The 20,843-nt window shown below is 45.1% G+C and overlaps 1 long non-coding RNA gene across 1 annotated transcript; it reads left to right on the forward strand.

Annotated features, from left to right (window-relative positions):
* Nucleotides 1-17,663: 17,663 nt before the first annotated feature.
* LOC123851281 (uncharacterized) lies at nt 17,664-20,387 on the forward strand. Its single transcript, XR_006792531.3, has 3 exons — nt 17,664-18,172; nt 18,296-18,360; nt 19,260-20,387. It is a non-coding gene; the product is annotated as an uncharacterized LOC123851281 (long non-coding RNA).
* Nucleotides 20,388-20,843: the final 456 nt, after the last annotated feature.

Here is a 20,843-nt window from a genome sequence, read left to right on the forward strand (position 1 = left end):
CCCAATCAAACCAGCACCATTTTTGGTCTTCGTTGTTGAGCTTCTCCTGGGTCCAAAATACAAAACTAACCCACGTGCCCTACCTGGAAAGATCTCGACAGCTTGACCAAGGATAAACTCATTTTTAAAGGACTACATTCTGCATAGAGCCCGTGTGCAAAAAGAAATTGAAAAAAAATTTTTTGCAGAAGAAATTTGAGATGGGCCACCTGATGCAGAGGATTTTTCTTTTTGTGCTTCTGACAAATGCTTCACCAAACACTTCATTAGGCTAATTAATGGGTTGGGGGAGCCTCATTTTCAGTACACAGAATGTTTGCTGCTGGGTATTTATTTCCATCTGTTAAGGACTGAAAGTTTGTGCCCCCACCTCCCTGCAGTGTCATATGATGATGCCTTAACTCCCAGCATGGATATTTGTGCAGTAAGGAAGTAATTAAATGAAATGGGATCATAAGGGTGTGGCCCTGATCCCATAGAATTATTGTCCTTATAGGAAAAGACACCCTGTCTCTCTCTGTCTCTCTGTCCATCACGTGATAAGCAACAAGGCGGCCATATGCAAGCCAGGAAGAAGGCTTTAGACAGAAACCAACATGGCTGTACCTTGATCTTGGACTCCCAGTCTCCAGATCTGTGAGAAATCAGTGTCCACTGTGTAAGGCACCCATCAGCTGTATTTCTCTAGGACAGCCCATGCCAGGACACCACCTCTGGCTGTCTAGCACTTGATTTTCCATCATCGGGCCACATGGATTTTGTAACCCACCGTATGTTTGTTAGGCCCCCAAAGGACCCAAGGGAGCATTGGCTGGGCCGAGAGGCCATGCAGAGGGTCTGATGGTGCCTGACTATGGTGTTTGGGGTACGTTTCTGCCCCTTCCCCAGGAGTGGGGAAGGACATATGTGCACATGTGTAGGCTGTGTTTTCTACTCTTCAGCGTTTGTTTTGGCCAAGGTGACAGTAGAGACATGGGAAACCATTTATTTCTCACTGGGAGCTGGGGTGGGTAACTCTCCCTAATTATTTACACCTGCAGGGACCTGGCCAGCCTACCACTTGCTGTGTCCAGCCTCTTGGGTGGGAGAGCCTGTGCTTTGCTGACAACAGCTGGTGATTGATTCCCTGCTAAAATGCTCCTGGAAATGACGTTTTCCAGATTAACTGTGCTGGAAGATAGTGTCGTAGAAGAGGGGTTGGGGACTCCTGGGTGCTGCCATTTCAAGGTGGGTATTTAGTCCTGGCTGAATGCCAGCACTTCAAAAAATGTACCTCTTTGGTACTCGCACATGACCCTTTCCTGTTCTCACATCTCACATTTCAATAAGCATGATTTAAATATAAGTGCACTACGTATTCCAGAGGGATTGGGACAAAAGCACAAGAGAAACCCAGAAAATATCTATCATCTATCCATTATCTATCTACTCATCTATCTATCCATCCATTCATTCATCCATCCACCCACCATATACCTTTCTATCTATCATCTATCTTCTATCTATGTATCATCTATCAATCCATCTATCTACCCATCCATCTATCCATCCATCCATCATCTATTTATCTACCTATCTATCAATCCATCCATCATCTATCAATCTATCATCTATGTATCTATCTATCCTTCTATCTATCCATCCATTCATCCATCATATCTATCCATCCATCTATCCATCTATCATCTATCTATATCTATCTATCTATCTATCTATCTATCTATCTATCTATCTATCTATCTATCATCTATCTCTGTCAAGCTATCATCTATCTATCCACCCATCTATCCATCCATCCATTCATCCATCTGTCTGTCCATCTATCCATCTATCTATCATCTACCAATCTATCTATCCATCCATCGTCTATCTACCTATCCATCGATCTATCATCTCTCTATCAATCTAGGTATCTATTTATCTATCTATGCATCTATCTATCCTTCCATCTATCCATCCATATATCCATCTCTCATCTATCCATCCACCTATCCATCTATTATCTGTCTATCTATCCATCTATCCATCCTGTCTATCAACCATATATCTATTCATACCTACTATGGAAATGTGCTTTAGCACGTAGTCGGTCAGGGCTTCCAAATGCAGAGTTTTCATTCTGGTTAAGCACCTTGTGGGGTTCGTGGTGAATGATTTCAAACAATGGGGGAGTCATCCTTAGGGAATCTCCCATGTATGCAGGAAAGGCCCAGAAACTCAAGCTCACAGCCGTATGTTCTATGGTGGACAGTGAAGAGCTGTGTATGAGGGCTAGGAATGCCAAGAGGAGTCATGTAGGCTAACATTCCCTTTTACCATGTGATCATTTGTATGAATCTAACTGATTATAATCCAGCATGTCTGATGAACAGATGCCTCCATGAATTCCCTGATGTTTTCTTTCTCTACTGCATGGATTCTGTGGACAACACACACCTGGAATGCCATTCAGGAGTGAGTGCCAGGGGGAAGGAAGAACTTCTCTGTGTGCACAAAAGGGTAGCTTCCCTTTGAGGAAGCAGCAAGTCTGTGATTTAGCTTCAGGTCACCACCATCTTTAGAGCAAACGACTATATTTAAAACAATGCATTTAGGAAAAATACATGTGTACATATACTTTCAGAGTTGCAAAGAACAATGCGTTAATTGTTGTGAGTTCTAGTGTTTGCCCACCAAATATAATTTCTCTGACAATTGCAGGAAGGAAATTCATCTTTAGAATTCCCCGGCACCCAGGCCACAGGCGTGACTTTTGAATAAAACTGCTTTAGACTCCTTTGATTGGAGCCGGATGGGGGAGTAAAAAGCATGCTTTTCATGCTCTAGGACAATTGTGGGGGCGTGGCGCTGACTCAGGAAGAGTGTCAGTCACCAACCTCCTCCGCTGTAGGGGTAAGGCAGAGGGGATGGGAAGACAAAAGGAGCTAGTTCAACTTCAGGCTTTTAGGGATCAACATCTGACCTTTCCCCTAACAGAAATGTTTCCAGGGAAATCCTCTGCTCCATGTGCATTTTTTTTCCACTGGAAACTTTGCTTGGAAGCTCCTCATCTAACAGTTGATCTGTAAGTCCACATAGAGTACTGGGGTTGGCCAGAGATATTGGACTCCCAATGCATAAGTCCTCTGGGCTTTTGTGAGAAAACCTTAACTCTGGGTGTATCCCAATTTTCTCCGTATTATGTCATTTTGGGCAACTTGAGTAACCTCTGAATGTGTGCTAATTACAGTATTTTATTTGCCAATGTCTCACTATCCGATTGCATCCAAAGAGTTTCAATGCATTTGGCTCCAGTTGGAACTCAAAGCTGCCAGCTCTGGAGTTTTCTCTGTATCTTCACCGATTCCTTACTCTTTCTCGTTCCTTGATGGTGTAACAGGTAAGGAGCTGCCCATACTCAACAGTCATAATTTGTAATGTCTCCATGGGTAGAATCAAATGGGACATCTAGTTTACTGCCACACTTTATTGCTCTCTGCAGAGTTCTGTCCACAAGAATGAATGAATATCCTCCCTTAAAGGTATCTTCTTTCTCCAAGTAGACAGTCATCATGCTCCCCATACTACACAAGAAGCTGTGGTATCTCACCCTGACCTATATGCCCTGTTTCCTTCTTGACTAGACTCTGCCCTCAGATGGCACATTGGCTAATATGCACTAGGGCTCCAACATACTTGGGCAATAGACACATAGACACACGGAATCTCAAGCCCTGTCTTTCTTTGATGAATGATTTCAAATTCACCAAAGGCCCTGATGTCATAACTAGTAAGAGTTTTTGATCGTGCTTTTTTTTTTTTTTTTTTTTTGGCATCTGATTTATTTTCCAACACTCCAAGGACGTTCATTTTAAAATACTTCCCTTTATGGGAATAAAAGGCACAACACAGGGAATATACAGTCAATGGTTTTGTTTTAGTGTTTCATGGTGACAGATGGTAGCTACACTTGTGATGAGCATAGCATAATGTATAAGCTTATGGAAACATTATGTTGTGCACCTGAAAATAATATAACTGTGTGTCAACTATATTCTAATAATAAAATAAAATAAAATACTCTTGGAATGAATGAATAGATAGATAATAGATAGATAGATGATAGATGATGATAGATAGATGATAGATAGATAGATAGATAGATAGATAGATAGATAGATAGATAGATAGATATAGATGATAGATAGAATACTTGCCTTTGACAGTTCTTTTCCTTATTTTCTTGGTTGTTAAGATCTAACATTTTCCTTTTTCCTAAATACTCACAATGTCTTTCCCCTTTGGGGGTCAGGGGTCAGTCCCAGCTACATTCCCAGCTTCATTGTTTTTCCTGTTTCAGCATCTTTTTTGGTTAATGAAAACAGTTTAAGAACATTTGTAAATTTGGTTCAACATTCCAATCTGTTTCAATAATCCTTTCTGACTTTTCTCAAATAAGCAAGTGATGGTTAAGTGTTTCCAGGCCTGTGGACATTCTCCTGGGGCTATCCTGAGGGAAATATTGAATCTTCTTGGGCTTTTTCTGAAATCTAGCTCATGCTCTCCCAAGGGAACACTCTGCAGCCGTGTGCAGAGTCTGCTCTTCGGAAAAATACTACTAGAGCACTCAGGCAGAACTGCTTGCTCACTGAGATGTTTCATCTTTAACTTTGACTGAAGACTAGGTGATTCATGCAAAGGTGATGTCTAACCAGCCACTGGCAAGACCCACTCTCCCTAGTGCATAATATGACTTCCCAATGTGTTTTTTTTTAGCCTTAAAACCTCGTAAATCAAATGCATTTACTTCTTCCACACCTCTCCCATACACTGTTTGTCCTTCCCTCTCTGTAACCGTGCCCCTTCCCAGGGAAGCAATTTATGGACTTCTAGTGCCTTGCAAGAAAAATCTTTTCCAATTAGCATTTAAAGATGTCTTTCATGCACATGGTTTTACACACACTTTGCCGTCGGTTACTGAGGCCCAATTATAATCATGTCCATAAACTATGGACTACCCTGATTTTGTTGGCTATTTGAGAGTGTCTGCAGATGCACTAATGAATTTTAGCAAGTCTTGATATGAATATGAGCACATTGCCGGAATTATTCTAACATGTATGAACTCACATGTCTACACGTATACTTCTAACCCGTGTCCACGAATATGGTTTAAGACTAAAAAAAAGAAGGACGTTGTGGGTGTTTCCTGTATCATATGACATCATGTCATCTGGGAAGTGTTTCAGCGAAGCATTGGCACAGACCTCATTGCAGATGCGCTCTGAATGAGGATCCACTTCTCTCCAAACTTCTGTAGACCAGAATGCTCATCCTGTTTGGATATGGAATGTCTCGATGAAAAAAAAAATTATTAAAGATTTGGTTACCAAAACGAAATATTTGGGAAGGAAATACTGCCTGAATTTCATGGGATCATTTCTGCCTTTTGTACAAACATCTGTGTGTTTCTGTGGAAATCCAGAATAATAGCTAATCGAAGGGAAATGTGTGTCTCCCTTTTCCAAAGGGTGCTGAAGGTATGCCTGCAGTATAAGGTGTGCAATGCATTAATGTGGGCTGGAATCCCAGAAAACGCCAAAGCCATCCCCAGCAGACTCTCTCCCATTCAGCCTTTCTGTTAACTTAATTGCAACGGCCGGTTTAGTAGAGGTGGATGAGTGATCTCTCTGGTATCCTTTAGCCAGTAACAGGGGCTGAGCTTGGCCACATTGTCACATACGATGGATCTCCACCCCTGAGAATATGACACAGACGCCATCTTACCATGGAAAGGTCAAGTTGCATCTTTTTCTTACTAAGATCAGGCAGCTGACCCACTTGGCCAACAAACGTGATGAGAGATGGACCATCCAACCTCCACCAGCCAATGTTACCATAATCGATCATGATACTATGTCTCCCACGATGATTCTATTCAAGTTTTGTGGGTTTTGCTCAACGTCAGGATTTCCTCATTTCCATGCAATTCAGGTGAGCACATGTGTCTTGAACCACCATGATATGAGACCCCAAGGTAGCAGCGCTAAAAGGCTCAAGCTGCATAGGGCAGAAAGAGACTATCTTGGGTTCTTGGGGGTCTGCTTGAGTTGTAGCCCCTTTACAGAGGGGTTATAGGCAGGATGTTGCCAAATGAGGCAGAATGAGGCAAAACCCACTTCTGGAAGCACACAGTTACTCTTAGGAGATATAATGAGACTAGAGCCATGCTGATAAGTGTTGGCAATGGTTATCAGCTGAAACTCTTCATGAAAACCCAATAGAATAAGGATTATTGGGATTTTGCATTTTTGGACTCTCATAATGGCAGATGAAGTTTCATTTCCTTTTTCTTTCCATTGAAGCAAAATTCACAAAACACAAAATGAATCAAAGGACACAATTCCTGGGCATTTAGTGCATTGACGATGTTGTGCAATCGCTACCCTGATCTAGTTCCAGAACTTTCTTATTCCCCCGGAAAAAAAAAAAAAAAAGCCCCATTCCCATTACCAGACACTCCCCATTCTCTGCACCCTGAGCAACCACTAGTCTTTCTGTCTTTTTGGATTTAACTATTCTGGACATTTCTTACCAGTGGAATCTTATAATGTGGGGTTCTTTGTGTCTGGCTTGTTTCCCTTCACATAATGTTTTTTGAGGTTCATAGGTGGTTCATGTGTCAGAGTTTCTTTCCACTTTATGGCTGAATAATATTCCAGTGTGTCTGTATATACATATGCCACTATTTATTTAATTTCCTTCTCCACTCTTGGTGGGTTGACCACATGTCCTCGCTTGCCTGGGGCAGTCCCAATTTACACCTGTGCCCGCAAACTTATGAAAAGGTCTGCCCTTTCATCTCAGTTTGGATGATCACCTCTGGTTCTAGGAATATATCCATACAAACTCACAAAAGCAGGAGTATTTTGTTCTCCGTTTTGTTTCCAACAGCTTTGATTGTTGTAAGCCAAGAAGACTTCGAGACCTCCCGCAACAGACATAACATTCATGCTAATTTACAGGAGCACGGAAGGGACCGGGGAGCGTGGGGCCTGGAGGGGGGGGTGTGGGGAACAAGAGCAGCCCGCCGTGTGGAGAGATGCCAGGAGGGATTTGGACGTGTTCCTTTATGTACCGTAAACACCTTAATTGCATTTCCAGCTGCCTGGATTGCTCCGTGACACTCTTATGAAAACACAGGACGTGCAAAGATGTACCATTTGGGGCTGCATTTGTAGGCACGGTGTAATTCTGGGAACAAGGGTTTCATTTTCATGTGCCAAGCTCCGGGCTGCGATGGAGGGAACAGAGAGGAGCTATTTGGCAGATTCAGGCAAGGGCACTGGTGTCCTGCCTTCGCATCTAGGAAGCGGTGGAGGTTTTATGCTGAGGGAGAGTCTCGTTGCTCGCTTAAGCTGTATGCGTTGTCCGGTGGTGGCTCACGTCATGTCACAGTGCTGCTTCTCTTGAGTGATTGAAACTTCTCATCCCTGCTGTTCTGGTCACTCTTACATCCCGCTGGGCTGAAGAACGGGCATCAAATCTGCTGTAAGGAGACTCAGCATCAAGCACTCCCTCCTGGAATGACGTGACGACTTTCACTCCAGGGCCCCCAGCAAACTCGGCAAAGACAGTTGCTTTTCTATTGGGTGTTGTCTTTGTCTTGGTGGCCTGCGTCCTGTGGCTCTTTGCTGTAGGCTGCTGGGTCTCCGGTTCCAGATGGCTGGAATTACAAAAACTCCTCCTCACTGTGTGGTTGGATGCATGTTTTCATTCGACACATTTGCTGCATAAAAGTAAAAAAGAAACAAACAGGAACATTGCATTTTTGTTTCAAACGATTTCATGGGAGCTGAAGCCATGTGTTTGGTGGGCACAGAGGGGTATATACATAAAGTCCTTCCATTGGCAGCGGGAAGTTTTGATTGTTTTTATTAGTCTGGCTGGGATGTCATAAAATGCCCTTCACATGATATGAGATTAGAAACAGTGCATGAGGGGTGCCTGGGTGGCTCATTCGGTTGAGCATCTGCCTTTGGCTCAGGTCATGATCCCAGGGTCTTGGGATTGAGCCCCACATTGGGCTCCCTGCTCAGTGGGGATTCTGCTTGTCCCTCTCCTCTCTGCTACTCTCTCTCTCTCTGTGTGTCCAATAAATAAATAAAATCTTAAAAAAAAGAAGAAGAAGAAACAGTGCATGAAATCTGAGGAAGCCTTTGTCCTTGAACATTTGGGGGTCAAGACCTCAGACAGACTCCAAGCATCTGGAGACTTCAGGGGACAGGCCAAATCAATGGTCTGCTAAGAAAAGTACGATTGGCAACAAATTATCACAGGGGAGATAAGACACTGTGTCCTGAATCCTGCTGGAGTCCAAGACATTGTGCACCTTTCAGGCATACTAGGAGGAAATTTGTGAGCTCATCAGCATGGTGTGGTGCTCAGGATAGGTCCCCCACGCACTCCTGTGCATGCTGGGCTTTGCATGCAGCAAGACGAGCTATAAATGTTAATGCAGGGCACATGCTGGTAACTTTCTCTGATATGGTACCTGGGAAGTGGTGACAAGACAAGAGCCCACCAGGGCTTTCTGCTAAGGTGAGAGAGGACTCGGAGTCTGCAGTCAGAGAGAGCAGTGGTTCTTCTCCTATGCCCGGGGCAGCAAAATCAGGTCTTCACTGGTGAGAACCAAGCTAAGGAGGCTGCAGGCTCTTGAACAGTTTTGCACCAGTGAACCTGAAGTCTGTGCACAGCCGTTAATCCAGGAGGCCAGTTGGAGGTGATGATGCTCACGAGGTACAGGCAGAACAGGGCTCAGAGACAGAAAGGTCAGCATGTGATCAGAGTGGGTGATCCATCACCTCCACTGGAGGTGGATGCAAGTCCAGGCTGGGAGCCAAGCCAGAAAGGTAGTCTCAGTCTCCCTCCAGGAGGACCAGTGGAAGTTGTGCTCATTACATTCAGGACAATCACCTACCCCGAACAGGAACACACTGGGGGCTCTGGCAGAACCACAGCTCCCATAGGATTTCTGCAAAGAAGCATCCATGTTGCTTTTCTGTGGTGAAGCCAAGACCCACATTATTAGCAAATGTCAGTGCCGGGGACCAGGGATGCTGTGACCCAGAAAGAATAATGTTGGGACGTGTAATGTGCTTCTTAGTAGTTGAGCAGGACAAATCTGGATTGATTTTTCTTGCAGATACTCTTCTTTCCATCATCTCAGGCAGTGATTCTCAACTGGGGATGATTCTGTCCCCCAAGGGACATGACGCAATATCTGGGGGCATATTTGGTTCTCAGAATATGTATGGTTTTACTGGAATCCCATGGTTAGACACCTAGGGTCCTGCTAAACATCCTGCGGTGCACAGGATGAACCCCCTGCTGACAGTGTTACAGGATTTGTGTCCCCTTAGTGCCCGTGGTTCTTGCTTATGCCACTTCCATGAATGAAGAGGCAGACCAGGTGGAGAGTGGTGGGCAGCAAAGCAACATTTATTGAGCAAGAGTACAAAGCTCCCAGAGAGGGAAGAGGGCCCGAGAGGGTTGCCCCTAGAGTTTCTAAGTTTAGGGGGTTTTTATGAGCTCTTTTGTGGAACCATCTTAAGCAATCAGGGTGTGCTGAGTCGTGCCAATCGGGGCTCTCTGGTCACATATCTGTCTACCTATTAGGTTCATGTCCACATGCTGACAGTCTTTCTTTTTTGATGACGTCTGGGTCTTAGGCCTTAACTGCCCCTTGCCCATGATGTTGACAAACGCTTTGTGGTTCACTGTCTTATTTTAGGACATTTTGCAGAAGTCATTTCTGCAAAGGCTGCAAAGCAGAATGTCAGTGTGGTCCTGTCCAAGCTGCAGAACAGGAAGTCAGTGCTGTTTGATCTTAGCTGTCCTGACTGCGTATTTTCTTGTTGGGGACGCTGGTGCTGACTCCCTAACTGTCCAACTCATTCCTAACAACAGGATGATCTGGGTCCCACGTGTTGGTAGTGGTGTTGCAAACGTCAGCTGAAGGCAAGCGTGCTTTAATCCAGATGAAAACAAAAACTACGGGGTGCGTACGCAAAGTCTTTCAAGTTTGCTCGTGTTGACTTTGTGTCCTTCTCCGCTTTGAAAAACAGGCTCATCAAGTGATACCAGGGGTCGGGAAGCTTTCTGTTCCTGCTGTTTTGGTTGCATGGAGCAGGGTTTGTTCTGCAGCTGAATAAACACTATGGAAAGTGGATCCGACATTTCGAGTTTGTTTCTTCGTTGGGAGCCGCACCAGGGAAGGGAGGGGCGGAGTCTTACTGGATGTCTTTGTCGTTGGTGTTTTAAATAGAACAAAGGTTGGGACACAAGTCCCCCCTCCCCGACTCCGTGTTTCTGATGGTGTTGGAAACAGCAATCCCAGAAGACACTTTTTTTTTTAAGCCAAGTCCAGAATTGAACACATTTGCTCATTTCCATTGTTAGTTTATGAGAAATTATGAAATCGTGAGCCAGATTGTATTAGAAGGCGAGCCAGACGGGTTCTCAGAACCATAGGGGGCTGCCAAGGTTTGAGGTTGCGTGGACCCGTCTCTGCAATAACGTGACCTTCTTCCCTCAATGCCCCACGACGCCGTCTGGTGTCCTGGGCTTCGTCCCCCCGCCTTAGAAGCGCTTATGCGGAAGGCAGATTATGGCGACGGGCCCTGAGCTCCAGCTCAGGAAGCTAGCTTCTGTGTGAGCTCCCACCATTTGCAGTGATTGCTATTTTTCTTCAAGAATCGCATACTGTGGTTCCTACAGGTGACAGACACAGAGATTTAAGCCGGTCCCAGCGATACCCACCTGCGGATGCTCACATCCCTGTGTGATCTGCGCCTCTGGGGTGCAGCAGAGACCCGCCACTTGCTTTTAGCCAGCAAATGAACCTACAGATATATAACAATAACATACATAAACATATGCACGTACGTAAACAAACAACAAATCAACACTACGTGTGCACATGCATATCTAATAAACACCAATCCCAACAACTTTATGCATCATGTACACGGACATGAACAACAGCAAATGTACAGATACGCACGTATATCAAAGAACACCACAGCCAAAATAGACACACAGACACGTGTATACATTTATGCGTATGTAATAGACCACAACAGACATACACATGCTGTGTCCACAGATAATTAAACGACAAATATGTGCATATTTGCTCACGATAAATAACAAATCACAGCATTTTACACATATGCGCGTAAATAACCAATTGTCAATCCAGTTATATAAGCAGTGTTATACGGACGTGGTATGTTTAATGCATTATACGTGTATAATATATAACAAAAATTCGTATGATCGATAACAATAGCAAATATGTACATATCAATAAGAACATATATACGTATATGAATATATAAATAACTGTAGCAAAAATAGAGATACTTTGTGTCTGTGTGTCTATATGCATACAAATAACTGTGTATTTACTACACAATAGATATTTATATTTAAACATAATATATGGTTTAATACACTATAAATTGTGTATGTGTGGGTATGTGTGTTATATTCATATACATGCATTACACATGTTACTGTGTTATGTTGTTAATATATATACATATATGCTTCTATGTATTTGTCATAGTGCATTAATTTTTTTGAAGATTTTATCCATTTTTTCCTAAGATTTTTTAATTTATTTATTTGAGAGAGAGTAAGAGCAAGAATGAAAGAGAGAGAGCTAGAGAGAGAGAACAGAGGGGGAAGTAGACTCCCTGCAGACCAGCGAGCCTGGCGTGGGTCTCGATCCCAGGACCCTGGGATCATGCCCTGAGCTGAAGGCAGATGTTTAACCAACTGAGCCACCCAGGCGCCCCTGGAAGATTTTATTTTAAGTAATCTCTACACCCAACTTGGGGTTCAAACTCACAACCCCGAGATCCAGAGTTGCACGCTCTACCAACTGAGCCATCTGGGTGCCCCTGTTATTGTGTATTTATATGTTCACGAGTAAAGATTTGGGAGGATTTCTAAAGAATAAACGTTGAGGGGCGCCTGAGTGGCTCAGTTGTTAAGCGTCTGCCTTCGGCTCAGGTCATGATCCCAGGGTCCTGGCATCGAGCCCCGCATCGGGCTCCCTGCTCCGCGGGAAGCCTGCTTCTCCCTCTCCCACTCCCCCTGCTTGTGTTCCCTCTCACTGTCTCTCTTTCTGTCAAATAAATAAAATCTTAAAAAAAAAAAAAAGAATAAACGTTGACACCATTTTTTTTAGCTACTTGAAATCTACTCACATGAAGCCAAATCAGCATATAATGTCACCTGCTTCCTGCCACTTTGGTGTGCCACAGATTCATTCCTACATCATATACAACAAATATGCATATATATATGTTGCATTTATATGCATATATATGCATATTTATTATTGCCTTTTTACATATGATTATATATGCAAAAATGCATATATATGCTTATATGCATATATAAAAAGGCAATAGTAAAATAAACAAATATCCAATAAATTATACACATATATGCACATATAAAGACCAGCAACAAATACACAGATATATATATGTGTGTGTAAAATACACTTAATATGTACTCCATATGTGTGTAATATAACAATAATATAATAATATAGAAATATATATATGTTTATATTTTAGAAGAAATAATATATAATATATAGAAATAATAATATAGAGGGCGCCTGGGTGGCTCAGTCGTTGAGCGTCTGCCTTCGGCTCGGGTCATGATCCCAGGGTCCTGGGATCGAGTCCCGCATCGGGCTCCCTGCTCTGCGGGGAGCCTGCTTCTCCCTCTCCCACTCCCCCTGCTTGTGTTCCCTCTCTCGCTCTCTCTCTGTCAAGTAAATGAATAAAATCTTAAAAAAGAAATAATAATATAGAAATATATTATTATATATAAAATATATATATATACACATATATATGCTGTACAGCTATTCCTACAGTATCTTCTGAAGGACATACACTGTTGAACCCATTTTGGGGGGTTGAAACTTGAGGTCTACCCATATGAAGCCAAGTCCACAAATAGGGGCACCTGGTCCCTACCATGCCCGCCTGCCCTACATTCATTCTCCTTGAATCACCCTTTGGAGGGAGAAGAAAAAGCTCCCACAATCTTAGGACGAGACTGTTTGTTCTGCAGCCACGGCAACAAGGAAGCATCACAACCTCTTTCCAACCTGTTCAATCCATCACGGACCACAAACCGACCAATCTCTGAAAGCCGGCCAGCCGGGGATGGAGGCCCTGCCAGGCACCCGCGTCCCCGGTGCCAAGCAACCTCCAACGGTGCCACCTCCAGCTGCTGCCGATGGTGTCACCTCCGTGCGTGCGCCCATCCCTCGGCCGCATGCTTCCCCAAAACCCTCCGTGAGGGGTCGGCGGTCTGGCTCTGCTTGGCAGGGCTGTCCTTGCAGAGAGATGACCTCATCCCTGTGTTGCAGATACCGAGAGCTGGCCTCTCTGTCCTTGGGCGGGTGGCAACTCATCCAGCTGGAAGGGACGTCCCCAGGGAACTTGCCTTGAGTCCGTCACGGATGTGGACAGACCCTCCCACCCTGTGCATCTGGGAAAGAGGGTTTCCTGGGGCGCCTGGGTGGCTCAGTTGGTTAAGCGACTGCCTTCGGCTCAGGTCATGATCCTGGAGTCCGGGGATCGAGTCCCGCATCGGGCTCCCTGCTCAGCGAGGAGCCTGCTTCTCCCTCTGACCCTCCCCCCTCTCATGTACTCTCTCTCATTCTCGCTCTCTCAAATAAATAAATAAATCTTAAAAAAAAAAAAAAAAAGAGTGTTTCCTGAATCGAGAAGCAGGGAGATGGAGACTGCATCTGAGCAAAGTCTGTGAATGGGGTGAGCAAGGGGACGCTCATGCCATACCTACTAGTGAGCTTGGGACAGGTCTGTGAACCACTCACCGTGAACGCCTGATTCTTTGGAAGTTCACCCGCATGCCTTGGCCACGTTGTCCTTTCTGTTTTATGTCTACTATTAAAGCATGTCCTGATGTCTGTACGTCCTTGGAACCGATTCATTTGCATTGTGGTTAAATACGAATAACACAAATCGTACCGTTTGCATCCATTTGTGGGATGCCATAACAAAGGGACACAGAAATGTGTTCTCTCCCAGTTCTGGAGACAAATCAGAAATCAAGAATGTGGGCAGGGCTGGTTCCTTCTGGAGGCTCCAGGGGAGAATCTGCTCCCCACCCCTCTCCCAGTCCTGGTGGCGGCTGGCTGTCCTTCGTGTTCTTCAGTCTGTGGCTGCATCATCCAATCTCCGCTTCTGTCTTTATATGGTATTCTGCCTACGTGTGCATGTCTGAGCCCAGATGCCCCACTTTTTTAAATTGTAATATTTTATTTTTTTACATGATCTCTACACCCAATGGGGGGCTCAAACTTATAACTCAAAGACCAAGGGTTGCATGCTCCACTGACTGAGCCAGCCCGGTGGCCCCAGATTCTCCGCTTTTATAAGGATACGAGTCATATTGGATTAGACTCCCATCCTCCCTGAGTATGACTTAATTATATCCACAGTAGCTCTAATTCCAAATAAAGTCACATTCTGAGGTGTGGGTGTTAGGATCTCAACATACGAATTTGAAGAGGACACAACGCAACTGATAAAACCATTGTAATCACATTAGAGTGCACCATCCCGTGGCATTTTGTGCATCCACCATGTTGTGCAACCACCACCTCTAGCTCCAAGAACTTTTCATCCACCCAAGAAGAGACCTCATCCCCATTAGGCTCTTACTCCCTGTTCTGTCCTCCCTGCAGCCCCTGTCAAACAGCAGTCTGTTTTCTGGCTTTATATTTAACAGCCGGCCTCTGTGGGCATTTGCAAATCTTTGTGGGCAAAGACACTTTCCAAGGAATGCCTGACCCTGCTGAGACGGTGCAGATGTCTTATCAGGTTTGGAATGGCACCCCCTCTCTGGTTCTGTCTGCGTAAAGGGCACACGGGAGCTTAGATGACCTCATTCTCAGATGGTTTAATATTTTGACCATTTAGATGACCACATGACAGGGCAGGCGTTTCAAGCTTGCCCAGTTAAAACCAGCTGAAGACAAGCCAATCCATTCCCTTGACGAGGAGGAGATAAACAGATGTGATCATGGTGATGAGTTGCAAGTGTAACAAGGTAAGAAGAATGTGAAGCCTGTGGGTGACGGAGTCACGGTTTTGTTTTGAGGGAGCTAAAAAGATAAGAGTCAAGGCTTGGTTAAAGTCAGGGATGGTCTTGAGTGTTTTGTGCATATAAGGAATGTCCCTCAAGTGAAAAGTGGACAATTATCATTTCTAAGTATCTGCCCTGCCTTCTTCTGGTCTGATGGTGGCTGCGAAGAGAAGGCTCCCGTCTCCATCCTGCCTGCATCTGGAGCCCTAGTGGGATCTCACATATTTGTGTTGAATGAGCAAACGGACTCAAGGCAACGCCATGGCATAGACAAGCCTGGCTGCTTCCAAAAATCTTTAGGCTCCAACACATTTCATTGGAAGCTGAGGGTTTGCCTTATGTTCTGCTCCATGAACATCTAGGCAACAAAGACGAGACTCAGATTTCCTTGACCACCAAATCAAAACAGGGAATTTGCAAAGGGAATGTTTCGGATTTCTAGTACGCTCTTCTCTCTCGTTGCCGGGCTTCACTGCAAGAATACCGGTGTTTTCTCTTGCTTTGTTCTCGGTGTTGGGTTTTGATGATGAGATCAGATGACCTCTGAAGCGTGAACGTGTTTTAATATGCTATCACGGAATTCAGTTGACGATTTGGTTGATTTAACAGCATAGTGATGGAAATTGCATTTATGGAACAATTATCAGGTGCCTGGCACAGGGAAGGTTAAGGAACACCATTAGTTAAGTAGGATGGAAACGTCATTGTCAAGATTGTGCCACCCCTTGGTCCACGCGGGTTGGGGAAGCTCTGCCGTGCTCAGAATCACTGGAAGGGCGCTACATTAAGGACACCCATATCAAGCGAACTTGTAAGTTCCCATAATCAAAACAGAGTAAAACAATACATCGAATGTTTAAACATACAAAAGAAGAAAAGAAAACCATCTTAGATCCCTTTAAGGGACCATCTCTTGCAACACAGAATTCTACTCATTAGAAGAGAAGCCGCACAATGATCCCCACAGATGCTCCTTTTTATGATTTGCTTTAACCAGTGCCAGGATTTTTTAAAAGTTTTGGATGGCCCCACGTACAATTAAATTCAACGTCACAAACCCAGTGCCATGTCATCAATGAGTTAATGAGTATCGCTGGAAAATGTCCAGTGTTTGAAAACTTCTTCACAACCCCAGAGGAATCCATAATTTGGGAATGTGAACCGATCCCCTTCTAAATTAGGCCAACGGAATTTCTTCTGGTGAAGTCTGGTCAAGCTGTTGAGACAAATTTTTTTGGCGGCGAGCTTGCCATGTCTGTGTTTCATCATTCTTTTCTTTCAATGTGATTTTTTTTTAAGTTCTTTATAAATTAAAGCACAACTTGAAAGTTCACATGAGGTAAAATAAATATGGTGGCCATAAGTTTCTAGCATAACCAAGCAAGAAGTGTTTCTTATTTATAGGGGCGTGGTTAAACCAGATCTCTCTGTAGACGCGAGGCAAACTCAACTCCCAAGTGCATCCACTTTTGTTCACTTTATATATAGTACAGTTAAAAATATTTTTGTATTGTCTTGAGAAGAAGACCACCCCGCTCAAAAGACTATTCCTAAAAAGGAAAAAAAAAAACTCGGAGACGTGCCGTGAAAAGTTCCATTCGTCCCCCCTACCCCCGACAGCTGGCTTGTGTGTGAGGCAGACCTAAAAAAAAAATGGTAGCTGGGAAAATGCATTGTTGGGTTGACTTCCTTTGTTTTTAAAGGAAAACTTCTTTAGAAAGCACATATTGTGTTTCGTTGGGGGGGGGGGGTACTAAGAAATGGTAAGAGTGTAAAATAAATGTTAATATGGAGATGATTGGAGGAGGAGGCTACCTGTGTTCCTTTTGGCTCAAAGGGAAGGGCCAAGACTGGGAAGGGGCTGGTGATTTATATGCTTACACTTTCTCATAGAAGACCCACATTGTCGTCCCCAGTGCTTCCTTGCTCCGACAGGTGAGAAAGCTCAAATTCGGGTAAGTGATAAACTCAAGAGTTGACCCGGATGTGTCTGGTGGCAACACAAGGGTTTGCTGGCTGCCTCTGGAAACTGAGGCATCCCTTTATTGAACGTGTGAAAAATGGTATATGCATGCCGCTGTGCCCAGAAGCATAAAGGCGGACCTGATGAGCGCCAGGAATCCCGAACCCATCTCCAAGTCTGGAAGCGCCTTTCATGCAGTGAATGCCTTCCTCTTTGCCCGGCACGCCGTCTTCTGGAAAACCGGAAAGATGAGATGTTCCCCCGTAATTCACAGACACGTCCGATGCAGAAACACCGTGGGTCTCGATGACTGGGTTGGAGGTTTGCCCTGGGTGTGGACATCCTAAACCGAAGGGGTTGAGGGAAATGCGTAAATTTTGACTGGTAAGCTACTGCCCGTGTAGGTATTTAGAAAACAAGTCAGTGTGTCTGATTTGTTTCAGATGTTCCGTCGCCCGAACGAGCAAGTTCAGCCCGCCTCCGCTGAGTCAGGAATGGGGAATCTCTGGATCCACCTACCTGGCCGCGTTGTCCTAAGCGCTGGAGAGACACAGCCCTGCAAAGGAATTCGTGGAAGTCTTGCATCCATTTTAGAAGGCGCGTAAAATGAGACGACTGAGGGTAAGGGAAACGGGGAGACGTCATCCAAGCTGCACGCATCTGGTTTTGATTGGGGCCGTATTTTTATGTTCATCGTGCAGCTTTCGTTTTGCAAGGCTCTGGTGGCTGAAGGCATGTCGGGGATGCAGCTCTGTTCCCCACGGGCCGCGTACCGGCTGCCATCCCTGAGACCGTGTCCCGTGCTTTTATGAAAACGACAGCAAAGCCCCGTCGCCTCGTGTTTGCAGAGCCTTGAACAAATCCTTTGTCGTGGTGCCCCCGCGTTTGGGGTGGCGAAGGGTTCAGGGTCTTAGTCGGGAAGGATGGGGCTTGGAGGAACGCCAGGATCACCCCCCACACACCCGCCCCAGGCGCTGTTCGGTAGGTTGAGCCCGGTTCATCACAACGGCTGCTCAAAAGGTCAGTGAGGTACAAACAAAGTACAGACAAAGCCGAGATCTTTTGTTTTTTTTTCAGTTCACACTGTATCCGGAATCATGACTTTTTTGCACGAGTGAGACTTGATTTTCTTGGTCTTCCCAGGCCCGGAAGACACACAAAGCACAGACTTGAAAGGAGAAGGTGGTGCTGTCGGTGGGGATGAGCCTGTAAGTGACTTCTCTGCGGCCGACTCTCCTTCGGGGGGGCAGCAGGGAGGAAGCAAGTCAAGTTCAGCTGCAAAGAAAGAAGAAAAAAGCTTAGAAATAGGAGGGATTGTCTGTCCTTCCTTTGAAGTCGGGATTCACCCTAAGCAACTTTCTTGCACACTTTCTTCTTATGATGCTTCCTAATCCTGCTTTGTGTATTTACGAGCCAGGCTGTTAGCTGCAAAGATGTTTGGCGTTTTTATAACTTTTTGGTGACATTTTTTTTTAATCACCTTGTGCTAACCTTTATGGTAAGAAGTGTTTTGGGCGCCTGGGTGGCTCAGATGGTTAAGCGACTGCCTTCGGCTCAGGTCATGATCCCAGGGTCCAGGGATCGAGTCCCGCATCGGGCTCCCGGCTCAGCGGGAAGCCTGCTTCTCCCTCTGCCCTGTCGCCTCTCATGCTGTTTCTCTCTCGCTCACTCTCTAAAAAATAAATAAAATCTTTAAAAAAAAAAAAAAAGAAGAAGTGTTTTTACTTTTTTTTTTTTTTAATCCCTTAAAGGCTTTCTTCCTTGACGTGAGTATGGCTACCGGAAGTTTGTGTTCTAATGTTCCCATTTGTTTTATCGTTTGCCCATCTTTGCTCTGAGCTTCTCCCCGTGAAGCCTTTCTCCGTGATTGCTTTCAGTCCTTTGCAAGTAACAAGGACCTCGATGATTTTCAGCCCGATCCTAAGAGTTCAAATTGATGAAGAGATACTTCCGGTCCGTTGCTATGGATGGGACTTGACAGTAGTTCTCAATTCGGTTTTGTGTATTTATTTCCTACTTTCTATTAACCGTCCATTTCCTTGGCTTCTGTCGATTCTGGTTCTGATAAGGAGGTTTTTATTTTTAACAATCCCCCCCCTTTTTGCAGGGAAAGTTGTGTTTTTCACTGTGCGTTATTTCCGTGATGAGCTGTTGATGGAACGTGCATCGTGACCTGAGCGGACCACGAACGAAGCCACCTGATCCCCCTCTCGTGGAAGAAATGATTCGTGTTCACCGGAGACTTGCCTGTGTGCACCCGAATCATCCCCAGCCTTGATGAGATCTCCACCATGCTCGTCGCCGTCCATGAGTCACGGTTATTTTGTTGTTGGTGCTGGTGGAGGCCCCCGGGTGGATGAGGGGATGAGGTCAGCGTTCATGGGGACTGATGCTCCCGCTCCTTCCGTCCGCTGCTCAAGGACACACGTCCCGCTCCATCTCCCTTCCTCTGACGTGGACACTTGCCTTCGGCAATCCCAGCAGGACGGGGGCCCGTGAGAGCAAACGCTCTCCGTGCATTTCCTCCGCACTCGGGAGAGACTCTGCTCCATGCAGAAGGTCAAGCAGCCCGTGATGCCCCTCCTGGGCCCTGCACACACACACACACACACACACACACACTGTCCCCGTTTTCAGCTCCTCCTGATGCTGCATCTTCTCCAGGTCCCGCCAGCTACTTGGGAGGCGACCTGCGTTTTTCACTCTGGCTATTGGAAGACGTTCTCCTCCTTGTGTTTGGACGCCCACCGCCGTGTTCCTCAGATGCAGCTTGGTTATGTGTTTACGTTTCGTACCACGCATTTTGAGTCGGAGAAGGAAAGTATTTTCCATGAACCTTGGAAAACGAGCCGTCGTTGTTTCTTCAGATATGACTCAGCCCTAGCTTTCCAAAAACACTCCTTCCTCCCCGGCGTGTTGGGAACGTGTTGTCCTTTGCTCCGTGACTTTTAAACTTGTCGTATTTAGCATTTTGTCTTTACTTCCCGGAGCTCAGAATGAACCCCCCTGGCTTCCCCATTGCTTTTTTTGTTTTGCTTTGTTTTAATGAGTTCTTGGGGTTATTTCAACAAATAGATGTACATACACGTGCATGTGTTTACATATGTGTGCACATGCATGCATGCAAAATTCGTGTGTATATACATGTCTGTGTGTATGTGTACATGCATCCGTATACACATAGATCTATGTTTATATACATATATACGTACAAATATATTTTATTCTTTCTGAATCTGTTTGGGTTTTTTTGTTTTTGTTTTTGTTTTTTTCAGAAGACCCTGCCTCCACGTTCATCATGATTTTAGCATCTCTTTACATTTCAAACACTTTAAAAATCAGGGCTTCACGTGGGCGCCTGGGTGGCTCAGTTGCCTTCGGCTCGGGTCATGATCCTGGAGTCCCGGGATCGAGTCCCGCATCGGGCTCCCTGCTCGGCGGGGGGTCTGCTTCTCCCTCTGACCCTCCCCCCTCTCATGTGCTCTCTCTCATTCTCGCTCTCTCAAATAAATAAATAAATTTATAAAAAAAAAAATCAGGGCTTCACGTTCTCATTCAGATCGCCGTGTTATCTGCTGGGTTTTTTGAGAGGGATACACCCGCATTTTGCTGAGGCTCTGGATTCTAACTCACTGTAAAATATTTCGTCGTGGGGTTCGGCAAAGTGCAAAAGACCGTCTCAGCATGGACG

This window comes from Mirounga angustirostris, unplaced genomic scaffold (genome assembly GCF_029215605.1).
Source record: "Mirounga angustirostris isolate CCGP_5_RB_7025 unplaced genomic scaffold, mMirAng1.0.hap1 SCAF_11, whole genome shotgun sequence".
In the NCBI taxonomy this organism is placed as follows: domain Eukaryota; kingdom Metazoa; phylum Chordata; class Mammalia; order Carnivora; family Phocidae; genus Mirounga; species Mirounga angustirostris.